This window comes from Erinaceus europaeus, chromosome 4 (genome assembly GCF_950295315.1).
Source record: "Erinaceus europaeus chromosome 4, mEriEur2.1, whole genome shotgun sequence".
NCBI classification, from domain to species: Eukaryota; Metazoa; Chordata; class Mammalia; order Eulipotyphla; family Erinaceidae; genus Erinaceus; species Erinaceus europaeus.
The window spans coordinates 44,813,880-44,829,221 of record NC_080165.1 but is presented as its reverse complement, the minus strand read 5'-3'; the positions used below and the strand labels follow the sequence as shown (position 1 = coordinate 44,829,221).

Here is a 15,342-nt window from a genome sequence, read left to right as displayed (position 1 = left end):
TCTCCTTGTTCTATCAAGTAAGAAAAGGAAAGAGAAGAAAAAAATAATAGCTGCTGTGGATTCATCCTGCAGCACTGAGCCCCTGCAATAACGCTGGTGGCAATAAAAATAAAATAAATAAATAAAACAAATATTAAAAATATATAGAATAGCAGGCTGGCAAGATAACTCACTTGGCTTTGTTAGTCATGAAACTTGGATGCAAATCTGGCCCCCACTGTACTAGAGGGATCCTGATGCTGTGGTATCTTTCTTTCTGTTTCTCTCTTTCTATTTGAAAAAAAGAAGTTGTGGAGCCTGGTGGTGGCACACCGAATTAAGCACACATAGTATAAGTAGACAGTTCAGCGAGGTAAGATAAATGGGTGATAAGATAATATGAGTGCATTATGTGCACTATATGTCAGTATGATTAAATAAGCACAGAGCAATATGCTCAGAAGACAATCTAAGCTGTTTTTGGCACATGGTTGGTTGAGTGATGGCCTGATGTGAGTGGAAAGTGAAAGAAATATGACATTCTTCTCCATAGACGTCTGAGGGTGATAGACATATAGTGCTCCATAAGTACCACAGTTGAAGAATAGTGTAAGTGTTGTGTTAGAGGAGATATTTAGCTAAATAGAGACAAATCTGGTCAGTAAATTATTTGCTTTTGGCTTTCAGAGATCATTAGTTACTTGCAACTAGTGACACAATGACTTTCTTGAAACAAGTATAGCTATGTGGGCCAGGCATAATATATATTTAAAAATTCATAATGGAATTCATATTGGTCCCTGGAAAAGGGAATTTTGTAGAAAACATTATCTGACTGCAATTATTTTTCTTTTTTGTGAAAATAATCGGGATGCATCACAGTATAAATTTAAGGCATACAGCACATTAGTTTGTTTCACATATATTGTGAAGTGATTTTTGCAGTAGGCTCAACAAACATCTATCTTATATAGAGTAAGTAAAAAAGAGGGTGGGGGTAGATAGCATAATGGCTATGCAAACAGACTCTCCTGCCTGAGGCTCCAAAGTCTCAGGTTCAGTCTCCACACCACCACGAACCAGAGCTGAGTAGTGCTCTGGTAAACAAAGAAACAATTAAAAAAAAAAAAGATTCAATACAAAAGAAAAGAAAAAATAAAAATATGTTCTCTTTGTGATGAACACTTTCTAGATTAATATTCAACACCTTTCATGTGGATCTCATAACAGTGATAGCTATTGTTATGCTTTTCACTATATCCATAATTCTTACTTCTCATAACCGAAAGCTTGTACAGTCATTGCTATTTACTTTTGTTATTTTTATTATATTTTTTTGTTTATTGGATAGAGACAGCCAGAAATTGAGAGGAAAGGGGAGATAGAAAGGGAGAGAGACAGAGAGATACCCACTGCACTGTTTCACCACTCACAAAGCTTTCCTCCTACTGGTGATGACTGGGGGCTTGAATCCAGGTCCTTGTGCATTGTAATGTGTGTTCTACCAGATGTGCCACCACCCAGCCCCAACAATTGTTATTTAAAATGATGATATTTTTAGTCTGAAAATGATTTCATTGGGTGCCGTAGCGAAAAGGGAGGATCTCTTTTAGGGACACTCTCTAAAAACCTTTCCATTTTGTTTGGGATGCAGGCATTGTTGGAGACTCTATGGGTTTTGCAATAACAGCTGCTAACTAGCAAATTCTCTGAGATTTGCTTGAATGCTATACTGAACATGCTGTATGTATGTCTCTGGAGGGGGCAGTTAAATTGAAATGACCATTTACTTTCTTAGGACATACTGTGGAGGGTCCAGGGGACTTATATAACAAGTGTTGAGGGAAACAGATTTGCCCCACCTTAGGGAATTCCCTCCTCCAATAAAGATATAGAATTAAAATCATCCCCCTTTTCATGGAAACTGCATTCCTCAATCCATCATTCATTGAACAGTGGTTTCCATGCTTTTAACATTGATTTCTTTAATCTATTGCAGATGATAGTATTTATTACTTCTATTTGGCTCTCAGTTTCTCTGGGGATTTTATAATCCACCATATGTTTTGCAGGAAGTGAGAGGAGATGGGGAAAGGGAAGAGTAGGACAAGTATTGAATTAGCCATTTACATCAAAATAAAATCCCACTGGAAAATTAATATCTTTAATAATCTCATCGATGAGTAATTGGTTCCTATGGAGTGGAATGTTAAAGAACAGTTCCTCATGATTTAAGTCAAGAGACAGCTTGACTTTAAATTCATCTGTGCTCTTAGTATCTATGTAGTATATAGATATCCAGCATTTCCTATGAAGTAATTAGTACACTGACTAAAGAGGACAACTCGGGAGAATACTAGGTATTTTACTGTTGGTCTATTTCAGGAATTCATTTATTTAAAAGATTTGAGGAATACAATTTTCACTAAATCTAAGAGTTGGTTTGGTTGTTATTATTTTGCAAGTTCATTTTCCCCCCCACTAACTGAAATACTTCTTTTATTGTCTTTTTTTCATTTTCCTTTTAACTTCATTTAAGATATTTAACAGCATTATCAACATAGTAGTCCCATATCTTACAGTTTGCCCATATAAAGTGTACAATTCAGTGATTGTAACCCAGTTACAAAGTTATTCAATCATCACCTTAATGTAATTTTATAAAATTTTCATCACTCTAGAAAGAAACCCAAGACCCATTAGCAGCCACTCATCTTCCCCCAGACCTCAGAGGCTCATTTGTTTTAGTCATCTATATTCCACATATGAGTATAACCACTTGGTAGTTATTTTTAATGTCTTCACTTACTTCACTTAGTATAAACGCATTCACTTTCCTCTGTTTTGTCCTGAATGATACATTTTTTTGTGATCAAGTAGTACTCCATTGTGTGTGTGTGTGTGTGTATGTATATATATATATATATATATATATATATATATATATATATATGCTTCTTGATTCAATCATCTCTTGAGGGATATTTAGGCTGATTCAATGTTTTGATTATAATTAATCATGAAGCTATGAACATGGGGGTGGTGAATGTATTTTTCTAAATTATAATTATATTTACATACTTTGTACATATGCTTAAGAATGGTATTGCTGGGTCTTAAAGTCTTCTCATTTTTGAAATTTTATTTAATTTTAATTTAATCAATTTATTTATTGGATAGAGACAGAGAGAAACTGAAATGGAATGGCGTGATAGATAGATAGATAGGGACACCTGCAGCCCTGCTTCACCATATATGAAGCTTCCACCCCTGTAGTTGGGGACCATGGACTTGACCCCAGGTTCTTGGGTATGGTAACATATGCATTCAATACCACTTGACCATTTTTTCCCATTTTTAAAAAAAGCCTTCATTCACCATTTTATCAATCCCACAAGTAGTGTGGCAGGGTGGAAGATACATAATGGTTGTACAAACAGACTCTCTTATGTCTGAGGCTCCCAGGCCCCAGGTTGTACACTCCCTGCCTGCACACCACATAAGCCAGAGCTGAGCAGTGCACTGGTAAAATAAAATAAAAATAAAATAAATTTTATTTTATTACAGGTCCATGAAAGATGATGAATGACATAGTGGAGGTTGTATTGTTAAATGGGAATCTGGGGAATGTTATGCATATACAAACTATTGTATTTACTGTTGAATGTAAAACATTAATTCCCCTATAAAGAAATAAATTATTAAAAAAAATAAAATAAAATAAATTTTAAAAAGACCAAATAGTGTGGCAGAGTTCCTTCTTCTCTATACCCTCACTAGCATTTGCTGTTCCCAGTCTTTCTGATGTAGATTGTTCTCACTGCTATAATGCAGTGAGATTGTTCTCATTGTGGTCTTGATTTGCATTTTTCTAATAAGTGATATGAAGTATTTCTCCATGATTTCAGTCATCTGTATGTCATCTCTGGAGAAGTGTCTGCTCATACTTTTTAATATTTTGTTGTATCTGGGTTGTATAATTTATTTATATTTTAGATATCAACTTGTTAGAGATCTCATATTATTTTGTAACTGTTTCTATTCTTATTTTGTATTGTTTCTTATTCATAGTTCTATTCTCATTGCACTCAACTGATATGTAAGATGACTATCATTAGATACAATTGAAAAATATGGATGAAAATTTCTACTGCTTAGAAATGAGAAGTGACCAAATTGTCAGTGGCAGAAGACCATGACCTTTGCCATAATTTTTTTCCTGTGGAGAGAGAATTGCACCTACTGCAGAAACTGATTACCCAATACTGTGTTCTTTCATCTGACTTCTTCAAATTGAACAAATCATTAATTGAGAAAGACAACGCAGGATGTAATGAAGTTGTCAAATAAATGTATGTTTTACTAACTTAGACACTAAAATAGATAGGAGTGATTTTATCAACATGAAAAAGAATCTCAATTTTCCTTTTACTTAAAAAGAGTAATTTACTTGTTGACTCTCCATAGTACATTTTATAATATCTATTGCCTGTCACATACATATAATAGTATATAAGATGTAATATTGTTAAATAACTTACATATTTGTATGTATATACATATATATATATATATGTCTCATGAAGGGAAGATTTTTTTCTTTTTTCCTATTTTTTATTTGTGATTAAATAGTGGGTTACAAGATCGTAAGATTACAGTGTATACTTACACACTACACCCACTACCAAAGTTCTGTGTCTCCACTCTCTCACCTCCCCAAAAGATAACCATCCCAGTTCTGAGAAAATTTTGGAAACAGTTTATTTGCTTCTGTTTTATTTTTTTGTTGTTCCTGTTTTATGTTTTTTTTTCTTTTTCAAGTTCATGTGTATGAGTTTTCTAGATTTCACATGAGTGAAACCATCAGTAGTATTCTTTCATCTCTTTACTTATTTTGCTAAGCATGATCACCTCCAGTTTTATCCATTTTGTTCCAAAGGACACAATGTCATCTTTTTTTTTTTTTTTAAATTGCTGGGTAGTATTCCATAGAGTATATGCCTCATAACTTCTTTTTAAAATTATTATTATCTTTATTTATTTGTTGGATAGAAACAGCCAGAAATCAAGAGGGCCGGGGAAATAGACAAAGAGAGAGACAGAGACACCTGCAGAACTGCTTCGCTGCTTCTGAAGTTTTTCCCATGTAGGTGGGGGCCAGGGGCTTGAACCCAGGATCTCTTGTGCACTATAACATGTGTACTTAACCAGGTGTGCCACCACCCGGCCCGCCCATAACTTCTTTTTAATTTTATTTTATTAAACATGTTATGTAGTGAATATAAATTGATTTAAAAAATTAAAAGATAATGGGTACAATTCTGTATTGTTCCCACTAGGAGAACTACACTTCTGTGTCCCCATTCTCTCCATTGGAAACTATAGTACTCTCAAGGTCACAGATATGGGCTATTATTTCTATCACTATTTCTTAGTAATTAATTTTTTGTCATTATATTTATTTTATTTATTGGATAAAGACAGAAATGGAGAGGGAAGGGGTGATAGAGAGGGAGAGAGACACTTGCAGCTTTGCTTCACCACTCTTGAAACTTTCCCCCTGCAGGTGGGGACTGGGGATTCAAACCCCGGTCTTTGTGCACTGTAACATGTGTGCTCAATCAGGTGTGCTACCAACCAGACCCTCTATCTGTATTTATATATATTTGTTCATTATTTTTGCCTCCAGGGTTATTGCTGAGGCTCGGTGCTGGAACTATGTATCCACTGCTCCTGGCAGAGTTTTTGTTGTTGTTGTTTTACTGGATAAGACAGAGAAATTGAGAGAGGAAGGGGGATAGAGAGGGAGAGAGATGGAGATACTCTTGCAGGTCTGCTTTGCCACTTGTGAAGTGTTCCCCTTGCAGGTAGGGAAAGGGTTCGAACCTAGATCCTTGTGCTTTGTACTTTGTACCTTTAATCAGGTGAGTCATCACCGCCTGGCCTCTAGTGAAGGGAAAACTTCATGTGTGCCTTGTATTTCCATTTTGCCTCTCTATACTTTGGGCACATTACAAGTTAGTCCATTTTCTGCAGTTTGTGTATATCATTAATGTCTAGATTTTGTTTATCTTTTTTTTTGGGGGGAAGGTCTATAATTCAAAGTAGGAAGTGATTATTATAATTAAGGTAGTATAACTGTAATCTCCAGTGAACAGTTTATAATATTATATGAACCATTGTTAAAAAATAAAATATTTTTGTAGATTGTAGTAGTTGGACTCTTTTTTGCTTTTTTTTTTATTTATTAGAGAACTAATAGAGTTTTGTAAAACTATAAGATTTTAAGGTTATAATTTCACAACCACACATCATCAGTGTAAGTTGCCACACTTTCCACCAAAATGAATTTTACTTCTTAGTCTGATATAAAAGGTTACATTAATTTCTGTATTCTAAAAGAAGCAGTTCCTTTTTTTTAGGTAACAATTTTTTTTTTTAATTTAAGAAAGGATTAATTAACAAAACCATAGGGTAGGAGGGGGTAGGTAACAATTTTGAAATACTTTTTATTATCTTTATTAAGTTATTGGATAGAGATAGCCAAAGATTGAGGGGGGCGATAGTGAAGGAAAGAAGTGGAAAGATATCTTTAGCACTGCTTCACCACTTCTGAAACTCTCCCCCTGCTGGTGGGGACTAGGGGCTTAAACCCAGCTCCTTGCACATTATAACATATGCACCACCACCATCGGACCCCAAGAAGCAGTTCCTTATTAAGTTTATTTGAAGACTACCTCTTTTACTTATCTTTTATAATATAAATAAATAAACTTTTACTTTTTTTAACTTATCTTTTATATACTGGTTTTCCTTTGTATTATTATTATTATTATTATTATTATTTTACCAGAGCACTGCTCAGCTCTGGTTTATGGTGGTGCAGGGGATTAAACCTGGGACTTCGGAGCCTCAGGCATAAAGAGTGTGTTTACATAACCATTATGCTGTCTACCCCTGCCCTTCCTTTGTGTTATTTTTTTGGATTTTTTTTTTCTTTTCCCTCTTCCCTTCTTTTTTAGATGGATAACAGTGACAAAAATTCTATTGTGTGGTCCGGGAGATGGCACAGTGATAAAGCTTTGGACTCTCAAGCATGAGGTCCTGAGTTCAATCCCCGGCAGCACATGTGCCAGAGTGATGTCTGGTTCTTTCTCTCTCGTCCTATCTCATAAATAAGATCTTTAAAAAAAAAAATTCTATTGTATAGCAGATGAGGGTCATGCAGGCTCTGTACTGCAGAGTTCCAGAAGGTGATGTCCACTGTCCTACTCCCAAGATAGTATAGTGCCACCAGGCACCATCTAGACACTTTACATATCTCTCATTTCTTCCCTAGCAACTGTGAGATGAACATCATCATTCTTATTATATAGATGAAAAAGTTGAGTTTCAAGTATATTCAACTTTGGTATGTTAAAACTTGTTATATGGGGCAGAGGGTAGATAGCATAATGGTTATGCAAAGTGACTCTCATGCCTGAGGCTCCAAAGCCCCAGGTTCAATCCCCTGCACCACCATAAGCCAGAGCTGAACAGTGTTCTGGTTAAAAAAAACAACAAAAACTTGGTATATGATAATGAGTAGAGGACAGAGTATGTGTGGGTTCAAAGCCTCTGCTTCTCTGTACAACCTGGCACCTTTGTGGATGATCTCACCTCTTGGTGATTCCATTATTACCACCACATTAATGATGGTCATTCCAAAAAGATGACCTACACCATGCCTTTCTCCAGTGACAACTAATCACTCTTCCAGTTTTTCCCAGAGGCACCGTTGATTCTGTAGGATTTCAATAGATTTGTCATCATTTTCAACACAGCCTCTTCTTGCTCCCACTTTCAGTTACTGGGTTCTTCTTCACTCCCTACATCCTGCCAGATATCAGGTTCTATTACTTCTGTTTCTGAGATCTTTCTTCATTTATTTCTTTCTTTTTCATGATATTTGTACTAATTCAGATCCTCATTTTTCATTCATTTATTCTTAACATATCCTCTCTGTCTGAATTATGAAAACAGTCTTTCAAAGTCTCCTTTCCCTATGGCTTTTACACTGGCTGGCCCTGGCTTCTCACTGGCTCTCCAGTTGGTAATCTGAGACAGCTTTAAGTCTTTTCTCAAGGAAGCCTGTCTTGATTCTTTACATCAGCTCCTTTTCCTCTCTGTATTCACAGCTCATAATGCTACTTTTTTTTTTCTGGTGGTGCCAATGGCTCTATGTCCTTGATCCACTTGGAATTTACTTTTGTTTTTGGTGAAATATAGTGATTCAGTTACATTCTTCTGCATATTTCAACTCATTTTTCCAACACCATTTGTTGAAGAGACTCTTTCCCCCCCCCCCCCCATTTAATAGTCTGGGCACCTTTGAAAAAGATTAGGTGTCCACAGGTGTGGGGGCTTACTTCTGGGCTCTCAATTCTATTCCACTGGTCTGTGTGTCTATTCATGTTCCAGTACCTAGCAGTTTAGATTACAATGGGTCTATAATACAATTTGAGATCTGGGAGTGTGATGCCTCCAGTTCTGTTCTTCTCAAGATAGTTTTTGCAATTCTAGGTCTTTTCTGGTTCCAGATAAACACTTTTAGCATTTGCTCTATCCTCCTAAAAAATGTGGTTGGGATCTTGATGGGGATAGTTCTTTTTTTTCAAGATTGTTTTGGTACTTCTAGTAAAGTTTTATAACTTTGCTTGGTTGGAGTAGGGGAGATAACATAATAGTTATGCAAACAGACTCTCATGCCTGAGGCTCCCAGGTCCCAGGTTCAATTTCTTGCACTACCATAAACCAGAGTTAAGCAGTACTTTTATGAGAAACAAACAAGCTAACAAACACCATGGTTGAAAATAATGCTGATGTTATCTAACTATATAGTATTTTTGTCTTCCCAGACATTCGTTAAAAACAGAATGTTTATTACTTAATCTGGGTGTTCATTCATATTGGTAGCTGTCTCTTCCCTTATCCTGTTAATAAGAGATTATAATTTAATTGCCTGGTAATTTAAGCAATAGACTTTGTACTGTACTTTGACTTAAGGTGAAAAAAATGTGCATTGACAACAATGAATAAGACAAAAAACATGAAGAAAATCTTTTCTCCAAAACATGTTAGATATTGATTTAGTTCTTTCTTTCCTTTTTTCATTTGATTCATGTCCATCCACAATAATCATAACACCTAGTAAATACCTTGTGATAGATCATCTTCTATCCTAAGACACTGCTGACTTAGAAGTTAGGCATCTATGAGAATGGCTTTCATGAAAATGTACCTTACCTAATACAGATGTAGATTTTGTTCTAGGTCTGTTTTTATTTGAGTCAACCATTTAAATCTTGAGCAGCATGTTTTCCCATTTTGAAAAGTAGGTATTTGAATTAAGCTAGGAAGAACTTTTCAAGCTTAAATATCCTCTGATTCTAGTAGTTTGGGTGTCCATTTTCTTTGTCTTCCCTTTGCTCTTCCACTGGTGGGCTGGTTCTTCTGTCATACACATCAATAAGCCTGTGTTCTTCACTTGTCTTTGACCTAGCGAATTCCTTCAGTCTGCAGTATGCAGAAACACTTTGCTTTGTGTCATTTGGAATGGTGTCTACTGCTGCCACTTCAATGGCACAAAGGGCATGGGAGAAGTGAGGTTGCAGAGTGATTACAGAAAGGTAACTGTATCAAAGTAGGGAATAAATTACTAAATTGCAACTTTCAACAGTGGTGGGGCTTTGAATGGAACTTTTGGTGATGTGATGTGTAGGGTGTGAGTGAGTTATATTCATAACACAAGTTAGAGGTCCAAAGTTTTAGAGTGAGGAAGGTACATATAGAACTCTTCCACCATACCTTCTTCATTACTCTCCTAAATTTTCTTTCTCCTTTTAAAATGTTTTTTATTATCTTTATTTATTTACTGGATAGAGACAGTCAGAAATTGAGAGGGAAGGGGAGATAGGGAGACAGATACCTGCAGCTCTGCTTCACCACTTGCAAAGCTTTCTCCCTACAGGTGGGGACCAGGGTCTCAAACTTGGGTCCTTGTGTGTTGTAACATGTGTGCTCAACCAGTTGTGCCACCGCTGCCCCCTCTTAAATTTTCTTTAGCTGAAACTACAACCTGCTAGGTTACTAAGCATTCCCTACATAATTTGTTGAAAAAGCACTTTAAATAAAATCATTTGTGAGTTAAATGAAGATTGTGCTGGTTTATGTGCGTGCCTGCATTCTAATTTTAACAACAGACACAAAAAGACAAATCGGGTACAAGGTGTTTTGATGAGATGTGCATGAGAAGTGTTTCTATAAAAACAATTTTCTGGCACGGTGGGAAGGCAGGTTTGGGTTGCTGGAAGTAGAAGAGACTTACCCACATGGGACGGAAGAAGGGAGAAGAAAGGTGCCTTGGGAGGGGATTTGCCAAGAAGCAATAATCTCAGACCACTTGGTGAGATGCTTCTTTCTGGGCAGGATGAAGTATACTAGGTAGGGGCTGCTTCCGGACGCCCAGCTCCGGATTGCTGCCCCAGCCATCCCAGAAGGACAAGAGGGTGAAGTCCTCACAAGTGAGTAGTGTAGAAGGACTGGGTAGCTACGGTGTCCTAGCAGCCAGGGTTGGACAGGGTTAAGACCATCACCTGCAGTTGAAGTGCAACCCAGATGGGAAGTAGGAAGTGCTGCGCCTGAGCTTCCTGTATAAGTAAACACGGGGCTCCCGGTACTGCTGTGGCTGCTGACGAGCTGCGCCCCACGCTCTTGCAAGGTTCTGCGCTGCTTCCCAATGCAAGGAAGTGCCTGGGTCCTCCTCCTCCTCCTACTCAGACCCTATCGATTTGAGAGCCCGAGTCCTATTCCAGTTCTGCAAAGTGTAAAACTGTCAGCTGCAGCGCACAGAGGGAGAGCGAGAGAATGAAACAGCTCCTCCTCTGGGGCGTGTGAGCTGTCCCCGCCGGCGGTGCGCGCGCGAGGGAGGCTGCGGAGAAGCCAACGGTGGTGGCGGCCAGGAGGAACGTAGCTCTCTTGCCGGGTAGGTTTAGCGAGCTTCTAAAAACGCTGCAGGCATTGCAAGACAGGAATGGTTTTAGACCAAGAAAGAGTGAAGAACAGGAGACTTATTGTGATACTGTAGTTTCAGCTGTCTTTTTATTTTCATTTTTTACCGCTAGTACTTAAGACCAGACAAAATCGAATTCATTCTGAAGTGCCTTAAACACCTGTTAACTTTTAAGAATAGACGTCTTTGTCAAGGTAAAGAGAAACTAGTTTAATTTCTAATAAATAGTCTCAGCAGAATGTCTTGTAAGTTTCAGGGCTGGGTTAAACCTTATATCTTAAGGAAAGAGCAAAATTTAGCTTAATCTCAAATGTTTGTCTTTTGTTTGGAAATGCAAAGCATTTATCATATACGTGGTCATAAAGGATATGTTGTAATCATGGTAACTTGACTGAACATTACAGGGATTATTATTATTATTTGTTTTTTGGTCAGGTAATCGATGATAAAATAGAATGAAACTCTGATCCTGTACTGTTGATCTCAAGTTAAAATGAAACTGATTCCTGCTTCAGTAAAGAAAAGCAGCCTGTAGATTACTCCTTCCAGGGGACTTTTGCTTTTCTTATTGATTTCAAGGAATTTATTCTAAGGTTACTCCTGATGCTTATACTTCTCAAATTCTGATTCCTGGGAAAATGATCTTTGTCTTACCTCCACTATAGTCTACCACTTTCTCAATTTTGTCTGCTGCATGTATCTTATCAAAACAGTAACTTGAACTCCAATAAGATTATCTTCTAATTTGCCACTTCTGGATGTTTGTCAGAACATCTGAAGTCTGAATTAAAGAACAGTGTATCTTATGTTTCTGGAGAAGCAAGATTGTGTGTGTGTTTTGGGGGTGGGGGGCGGGAGCGAGGCGGTTATCTAAGTCCAGAAGCCAAATAAAGGAACTTTGAGATGACTCAATTTTTTTTCAGGGTGTGAGTAAGAGGCTAAGGGAAACCCAGTCAGTTTTTATAGAGTTGCTAGCTAATTAAAATATCTGGCTACTATAGCTTTCACTGAGATGAGTCTTTAGTCCCTTTCACAATCTATTTCATCTGCTGGTCACTTCTATTTACTCCTTCTTTTCTTTCTACTCCTAGTTCTTATCATGTGTCATAGTCCCTTAAGTATTTCTGAAATTATCTTGAGGATAGATGAGGGAGAAAAAAACCTGTAGCAGATCCACAATTGGAGATAACTGAATGGTATTATGAAATCCAAGGCCATATTTCACCACAATTCTTTTCTTACCTATACACACCTTTGATTAATATTTTATTTTTGTGCTGGCCATAAACTTAGAAAAAATAAGGTAATAAGGAAAAAAACCCTTCTGTTTCAGAAGTTACCTCTGAGTACTTGAAGCAGTCTTACTGAGTAAATAAATCAGGGTATGTACAGAGGATACAAAAAAAAAAAAAGACGTAAAGTAGTAGAACTAGGTTGCTTGGCATTTTATTAAAAGCAAATAGAAGAAGAAGGAGAAGGAGAAAAAGAAGAAGTAGAAAAAAGCCTCAATCCCTAAATCAGTTACCCTAGATAACTTGCTTTTACATTACTGTGCTGGAAGTGAGGTTTGAATGTGGTCAAACACTGTCCATTTACCCAGCGTTTTACAAATATTTACAGTCATCTATGCCAAATACCTTTGTGCTGAGTCCTGGAGAACATTCTCAGGATTGAAAAGCCCCATTCTCATGAATGGTTTCAGTTCATTGGCAATTTAAAGGCATCCAGGCTTCCAAAGTAGGTCAGTTTAAAACTTGTCTTTTAGTAATAAGTATTTTTTAGGTCTCCCAGATTTTCATGAGCTAGGGTTTCAGCGTTAGAATCTTTAGCAGAGAGAATTTTCTCTATTAGGGAAAAAATTTATTCTGTCTCCATAGTAAGACCGTTAAGCTTCCCGGCAACGATCTTTCCAGCAATGTGAATACTGATAATTTGAGAAAGTCTGTTTAAGTTTTTGTTTGAGGGCTCTGAAGCTCCAGGTTCAATCTCCTGCAGAGAGAGCTGTTCAGTGCTCTGGTGTTTATCCCTGTGTCTTTCTCTCTCTGCATCTCTCTCAAAAATAAATTTTAAAAATTTTGTTTGAAAAGTAGTGTTTAAGAGTATTTATAAGGACATTAGAACAACCTTTATTTTTAAAAATATTTATTTATTGGGAGTCGGGTGGTAGCGCAGCATGTTAAGGGCAGGTGACAAGGCACAAGGACCCTCGTTAATGATCCCGGTTCAAGCCCCTGCCTCTCCACCTGCAAGGGTGTTGCTTCACAAGCGGTGAAGCAGATCTGCAGATGTCAATCTTTTTCTCCCCCCTCTTCCCCTCCTCTCTCCATTTCTCTCTGCCCTATCCAGCAACAACAACAACAATAACTATGACAATAAAACAACAAGGGCAACAAGGAAATAAATAAATATTAAAAAAAATATTTACTAATATAAATAGAGGGAATTGAGAGGGTGAGAGAGGGAATTTTCTGCAGCATTGTGTCACAACTTATTAAGCGTCCCCTAACCCCACCCCAGGTAGGTGGGACCAGGAGCTTGAACCTGTGTTCTTGTGCATTGTAACATGTGTACTCTACTACATGTACCACTGCCTGCCCCTACTCCCTAATAATAACCTTTCTGTACTGTTTCTGCTAACCCTGCCTCTGTGTTTCCCCTCACCTTGACTTTCGAGTTTACTTTCCTGTTGAGTGAAATTCTCTTTCAGAAATCCATTTGAGATAGAAGTCAGGAATCATGCTGAACCCAGATGCTGATAGAGAAACAAAGTTCAAACAGGTTGGGTACTGAATCTATTTTGTGCAACTGAGTGTTTTGAATATGGGAGAGAAGCCAAGCTGTCACATAAGTCATACTTTCTTCTTTGAGTTTTAGGGAACAGGTATCAGCTGTCACTGATCCTGAACATAAAGACCATTTTTTCCCCCTCCATGCTTATCTCTCCTGATTAGTGGAAGCTCCTTTGCTATAGTGAATTAGCAGTATTTATTTATTTATTTATTATTATTTTTTATCAGAACACTGCTCAGCATTGGCTTTGGTGCTGGAAATTAATCCTATAACCTTTGATACCTCAGGCATGCAATTTTTTTTCATTATCATTATGCTATCTCCCCAGCCTGAAATATCAATATATTTTTAGCTTTTGTATTATTGGAAGTGAGTAAAAAACTAAGCCTTTATTATTTTTCTTAATCTAGGTATATTCCAAAAAAAAAAAAATCCACTCTAGTATTGAGTGACTAGTGTTTGCCCCAGGAGGGGTAAGATGGCAGGGGTAAGAAGATGTGTCTTTTGTTGAGAAGGAATTCATGTATGCTTGGAAGTGATTTTAGCCTAGAGTGGTAATTTTTTAATTATTTTTAAAAATTATTTATTTATTTATTTATTTATTCCTTTTGTTGCCCTTGTTGTTTTATTGTTGTAGTTATTATTGGTGTCATTGTTGTTGGATAGGACAGAGAGAAATGGAGAGAGGAGGGGAAGACAGAGAGGGGGAGAGAAAGACAGACACCTGCAGACCTGCTTCACCGCCTGTGAAGTGACTCCCCTGCAGGTGGGGAGCCGGGGGCTCGAACCGGGATCCTTCCGTTGGTCCTTGTGCTTAGTGCCACCTGCGCTTAACCTGCTGCGCTACCGCCCGACTCCCCGAGTGGTAATTTTTAAAAATATATATTTTCAAGATTTATTTATTTTAAAAATAATTTACTTATTATTTTTATTTTATAGGACAGAGAGCAATTGAGGAGGAAGGGGTGATAGAGGCAGAGAGACACTTGCAGCACTGTTTCCTTGCCTGTGAAGCCTCCCTCTTGCAGGTGGGGATTGAGGGTTTGAACCTGAGTCCTTGTACATTGTAATGTGTGTATATAACCAGGTGCACCACTGCCCAACCTCTCAATATTTTAAAAATTATTTTACAAGAGAGAGATTGATCACAGCACTACTCTGGCATATGTGGCAGGACTCACACATGTAAGTCTTGTGATATATATATATATTTTTTTTTTAATTTTAAAATTAAAAAAAAAATTTATTTACTTACTAGTGGGAGGAAGAAGTGGGGCAGTGAGAGGGAGAGGAAAAGCCAGGTCATCACTTATCTGGCATATGCAGTGCTGAGGACTGAACTTGGAACTCATGTTTGAGAATTCATTGTGCTATCTTCCAGGTTGCTAGAGTGGTAATTCTTTTATTTATTTATTTATTTATTTATAAAATTTCTTTATTGGGGAATTAATGTTTTACATTTGACAGTAAATACAATAGTTTGTACATGCATAACATTTCCCAGTTTTCCATATAACAATACA

At 37.2% G+C, this 15,342-nt stretch overlaps 1 protein-coding gene across 3 annotated transcripts in view; it reads left to right on the top strand.

The window, feature by feature from the left end:
- Positions 1 to 15,342, top strand: part of RNF144B (ring finger protein 144B) — a 248,435-nt gene that overhangs the window by 107,717 nt on the left and 125,376 nt on the right. Inside the window, exon 2 of one of the 3 annotated variants that reach the window (XM_060189308.1) lies at positions 10,447 to 10,541. The exons of 1 other annotated variant lie outside the window; for it this stretch is intronic. The gene's annotated coding sequence lies outside the window, so the exon portion shown is untranslated. Of the gene's footprint in view, positions 1 to 10,446; positions 10,542 to 11,087; positions 11,224 to 15,342 lie in introns of those variants that run through there. One more of the 3 variants, XM_060189309.1, reaches the window with a different exon arrangement.